This window comes from Chelonoidis abingdonii, chromosome 1 (genome assembly GCF_003597395.2).
Source record: "Chelonoidis abingdonii isolate Lonesome George chromosome 1, CheloAbing_2.0, whole genome shotgun sequence".
NCBI lineage: Eukaryota > Metazoa > Chordata > Testudines > Testudinidae > Chelonoidis > Chelonoidis abingdonii.
The window spans coordinates 333,448,092-333,454,144 of NC_133769.1; positions in this window are offsets into that span (position 1 = coordinate 333,448,092).

Below are 6,053 nucleotides of genomic sequence, written 5' to 3' on the forward strand. Positions count from 1 at the left end.
GTATGATATTCCACTCTGTGTTCAAATTCTCTATTCTGTCCTAATCACATGGCAGTCCCATTGCTGGTAGTGCCTCACTCCACTCACTCGTCAGTGTTTTATAGGACAGGCATCTGTAAAAGCTACATAGAGGTTGAGTAGAATCTAGAAGGCACTGTTGTAGATTTTTAAGAAACAAGTCTGTGTTCTTTTTCAGTTGTTTTAGCAAACACTTCTTGTCTTCTTCACTTAAGGATTCAATATTAATGCCTTCATTAGGCAACTTCTGGAATGAAGTCTTTGCTTCTTCCAGTCCTTTTTCAATGGATAGCTCTCTGATTGATCCAAATGTAGCTTCTATTGCTGGACAAAGTTCTACTACTGTTGTAGCAGATGCCTGAATGCAGGGCCGGCTCCAGGGTTTTTGCCGCCTCAAGCAGGAAAAAAAAAAAAAAAAAAAAGCCGCCATTAGCTCTACCACCGCTGCTTCGGTCTTCAGTGGCAATTTGGCAGCTGGTCCTTTGCTCTGAGAGGGAGTGAGGGACCCGCTGCCAAATTGCCTCCGAAAAGCCGGACGTGCTGCCCCTCTCCATTGGCCACCCCAAGCACCTGCTTGCTGGGCTGGTGACTGGAGCCAGCCCTGCCTGGATGGCATTGTTTAATGACCCAAGTGTTTTCAACAGTAGACTTACAAGAGAGAGAATGGCAATAGTCTTCTCTGAACGTAGTAGCAAAAGTAATCCACCAGCCTCACCACTTAGATCCATCCCATCTTGGTAGATACTTTCCAAAGCCAGTAATAACGGCTGGAGTAATTTTAAGACAACAGCCGAGGATTGCTCATGAGAAAGCCAGTGGGTTTTCCCAGGTTAGACTAACTTGAACTTCAGTCCCAGTGTATCTTCTATATTTTCCAAGATATTCAGTCTTTTTGGACTCTTGCTGAAAAAAGAATATAATGAAGACATTAAATTTATAGCTTTTTAAAAGTCTTTTGAAGATTCTGCAGCTCGTACTAGTGCTAGTTGGAGTAGATGGCCTCTGCAGCGTGTATAGGAGAGATTAGAGTTATACTTTTCTCTGAGCAAAGCTTGTACTCGACCACGTCTTCCAGAGGAGTTTGCAGCTCCATCAAATGCACAAGCAGCCATCTGTTTGGGGTTCAATTTACAAACATTTAACTCTTCTAAGATGTGGGTTGTCACAGATGCAGCCGATGTGTCTTCTATAACTTGAACAGCTAGAAATGCATCTACTGGCCTACCCCAACATCAAGATAACATACACAGTGACTTAATACTTGATGTCCATTTGCATTCATCAGCCCTGTATGCAAATTTTTTGAATGTGGTGAGAGAGTTCTTCACTTTTTCAACTGTTGAGTCTTTCACTGTTGCACCGCATGCTTCTAGCCAGTCAGTTGAGTTTCTTGCAGAAAGACACCGAGGATTTGCTGGGCTTGTTCAGAACCAGTGTTCAACTTCAGGATGAACAAGTGACAATGCACTTAACATTGGCCTCCAGTTTGTAGTGTGTGGTATCTCTTGCTTAAATAGAAAGTAGGATGCCATAGCCATGTTTGTTCGCATGAACTGTGTTGTGTCTCCAACATTCTTAACAGCCTCATTAAGTACTTCTAAAATTGGCTTTGAAAGTGGGCTTATAAGGCTTTCTGCATGTTGATGCACTACAGAGGCCTGGTGTTTTGCTGCCTTTTCACATAGTTTGTCAGCATTGGCTTTGCTGGTCGGTCTGACTGCGAAGAGTTACAAAGGGATCTCACACAACTGGGTGACTGGGCAACAGAATGGCAGATGAAATTCAATGTTGATAAATGAAAAGTAATGCACATTAGAAAACATAATCTCAACTACACATACAAAATGATGGGATATAAATTAGCTGCTAACACTCAAGAAAGAGATCTCAGCATCATTGTGGATGGTTCTCTGAAAATATCCACTCAATGTGCAGCGGCAGTCACCAAAGCAAACAGAATGTTGGGAGTCATTAAGAAAGGGATAGATAATAAGACAGGAAATAACATATTGCCTCTATATAAATCCATGGTATGTGAACACCTTGAATGCTGTGTGCAGATCTGGTCATCCCATCCCACAAAAGATATATTGGAATTGGAAAAGGTAAGGAGATAGGCACTAAAATGATTAGGGGTATGAAACAGGAGGAGAGATTAAAATGACTGGGAATTTTCAGCTTAGAAAAGAGACAACTAAGGGGGGATATGATACAGGTCTCTAAAATCTTGACAGGTGTGAAAAAAGTGAATAAGAAAATATTATTTAATCCTTCATGTAACACAAGAACTAGCAGTCACCCAATGAAATTAATAGGCAGCAGGCTTTAAAAAAACAAAAGGAAGTACTTCTTCAAACAACATAAAGTCAGCTCCTGGAACTCTGTGCCAGGGGATGCTGTGAAGACCAAAACTATAACAGGATTAAAAAAAGAATTACATAAATTCCTGGAGAATAGGTTCATCAATGGCTATTATCTAGGATGGGGAGGGATGCAACACCATGCTCTGAGTGTCCCTAGCCTGTTTGCCAGAAGCTGGGAATGGGCAATAGGAGATGGATCACTTGATGATTACCTGTTCTGTTCATTCCCTCTGAAGCACCTGGCCTTGACCACTGTCGGAAGACAGGATACTGGGCTATATGGACTATTGGGCTGACCCAGTATGGCCTTTCTTATGTAAAAATTAATTATAATAATAAAAATGTTTAGTACAGAAACTCTCCAACATAATGACCTCTCAAGATAGCAATGATGTGAGATAACAACCTTGGCAAATAATGCATTTTAAAAATCTTGGCCTACTAGGAAACATATATAAGTTTCCATTCCCTGTCACAAATCTAGCATTCTGGAGCAAAGTCACTAAAATATAGTCCAACAAACAAATGCTTATTTAACATGCCCCTCGCTTTTTGCTCCACCGCGCCCCACTCACTGGTGTTGTCCTTTGTCAGTGGCGACTCAGAGTTCAGAGGTGTTTTCAGATGAGTTCATCTCCCAGGTTGGGGGCAAGAAGGCACATTGCTTGTTCCTCCAGCTGCTCACTGTTCACTCTGGCCACAGCTGTTCGTTGGGTCACCGTTCACTCCATCACTCTTGCCAATGGCCCTGCACCGTCACCTTCTGCTGCCACCTGCCAGTGTGACCTCTGCTAGTTGGTCTCTAGAGGTTTCACCGAGCTCTCAGTGATTTCAGCTGATCTCTCAGTGGGGGAACCTCACTGCTAGTGCATGCTGGGCTGTCTCTTCCACAGAAACACTGGCCTCACAGCAGGTCTAAGCACTTAGACCTGATTATCAGTCATTTCAGCTGCAGTGGTCACTTAATAAAACAAAAGACTATCTATGGAGCCTAATCAGCTTTATCTTTGAACAGTAGAGTGTGGCAGGTCAAACAGTACTTGTGACTCAGACAGACCATCAGGCAAAACACCTGTCCCTACCCTCTCTCTTGATGCCCTCAATCAGCACAGGCTAAGTACAGTTCTACTGCCCTTTACTCATACAATAAGAACAACAACATTTCATTCCCCCCCCCCCGCCCCGCATTCAAGTGATTTGTAACCTAATCCCAGCCAAAATCTATCACTTGGGCAACACAGCGCTCTGTTTGCTGGATACCTAGGTAGATTAGGTGTGAATGTAATACAATCTGGTCCTGAAGCCTGTTCCACCCCCGGCTCATCACTAGCTGTCAGGGAGAGCTCATGTAGAACTTTGCTTACAAATCACAATTTGAAATTATTAGGTTGGCAACAATCACTGAAATGAATGCACTGACATTGTCATAAAAAACAACAGCTGTATAAGGAAGCTAGTCTATGTTCATACTTTTCAAATCTATTATACTTTTTCAGATACATGTATTTTATCATACACTTTATATGCTTTTAAAGTGTGGATTAATGTTTCAATTTCAATTCAAATTTCCAGTCACTAAACTGGCATGTAACTAGTTCACAAAACTGGGGAGGGGGGTGTTGGGGAAATTCAGGGGGGGTGTAGGGAAATCACTGCTCCTACTGCACTTAGTAATTTGGAAACAGGCACGAGCACCACAAAAAATCAGCGATGGCCCCTGGATCCAGATGGCTTTGGTGCTTTTGGGTCCCAAATCACAATCTGTACAATCATGGAGATGGAAAACAAACCAAGCCACTCCTACTTTACCTGAGTGTGGCTGCATCATGGTGCACCGCACATGTACTGCATGGATCCTGCTGATTCTAACATTCAATTGAAACGTGTTTAAAATTAATCTAAAAGATGTCTCAGTCTATGAAACTGCTTTGCAAAGTTCACTCAAGAGCCAGCTACTGTAGCTACCACACATAATGTGATCAGTCCCTCTGCAAAATGTAGGTGTGAGGGTTTGGAATTTAGCTCTATCTAGAAAGATCAAGATAGGTGCTCTGGGCTGCTATAGCTTCCCTGGAACACAGTAGCTTGGAATTGAGTCCTTTAATGTACAAGATCCCAGTCTAACCAGAAGGTAACACTTTGTGGGCCTAAACGGAAAACTAGGTATGGCTCTCCTGGATCCAGGCCCATATGTGGGCTTTTCAAGTGCGGCAGAAGGTTCATTTCATATGGGGCCAGGAGCTGCTGTGCTTGGTCTCTGTGTGGTAGAATTTAGGTTTGTGGCCCCAAAAATTCTGCATTTGGCATGGTCCAGGGGTACCATATGTTTCTGCATTGCTCTTGCATGGGGTTGTGCCAGAACCTGCGCTTTCTGTTTTTCTGTTATCTATTTTGATGGTAAAGTTTTGGGGGATTGGTGCCCCCAAATAGTAGGACCCAGCAGGCTCCAGGTGCTTTGTGTCTTTGCAGAACCACTGAAGAGGTTGCACTGGGGAGGTGGAGGGGTGTGCATTTTTTTTTCCAGTGAATTTGGAGCAGCTGCACTTTTCTGTGTAACTGGGATTGGAATTTATAAAACTAGCTGACTGTAGGCAGCAGATCTATCTTGTGTTTGTTGTGCTGCTTTACCACTTTGCTGAATGGTCTGGATTTTTGGTGCACTAAGGGCTGCTTCATTTTTCTTGCCTTTAGACTGTAGAATTGGGGGACGCAGGGTTGAAAGTTCGGCAGGATATGTCCAGTATCCAATATGTTTTACCAGTCCTGTTGGGCTGGGAGGCATCAGCATCCAGATTTTCCTAGTGATGCAGAAGTGGCTATGTTTACTTTATAGCTATTTTGCCTTGGGACCCAAAATTGTCCAACTGGGGTTTTGCAGTGTACATGCTCCAAATTCCAGACTATGTATGTGCACTAGGAGCAGCAAGGCTAATTCTCTATTTAGGCATCTGAATTTGGGAGCTTGAGGCTGAAAATATGGCTGGATCTAGGGTTTTGTAACCCTCCTGCACTAGCCTCCATTGAGGTCAGGATTGTTTTGGTGCAGAGTCATTTAAAATTGCTCTTTATTTGGATGGTATAATTTGGGAATTTGGGCCAAAGAATGGCAGGATTCAGACAGATCCAGCTTTTGTCTTTTCCCAAAAAGATTATCAGAAAAGCACTTGGAATTGCTTTCAGTCTACATTCATGTGGGAGAAATGAAAGGAACAGGTAGTTTATACACGTGCAGCTCTACAGGTCAGAATACAAACACTGTGTCACTGCTGCCTTCAGAGTATGGATGGTGGAGATTCTAAGCAATGAGTACAAGCCTGATTGCAAATGGCTGAAATAATTCTTAGAGACCATAGACTAGGATCAGCACTTAGGAGCCAAACACTTTAGAACTGCGTCTGAGCTTTGCTGCTTGTCCTTGCCTTTAATGATTGTAACAAACCCTGGATCTATTCTATAGGCACTCATGACTGTAATCTCCCGCACAGACAAGATTTACCCTTATTGGAGGGAGTTCCCTTGTGCCGGAGGAGCGAAGTTGTTACCACAGTCTTCATCCTGGAGCTTTAGCTGATCTTCTAGATGCCACGGAGCCTCTTTTAGACAAGGACTGAGACTTTGAACTTGATTTGACATTCTGTGGGAAGCCAGTGTAGAAAGCAGAGGACCAGTTTG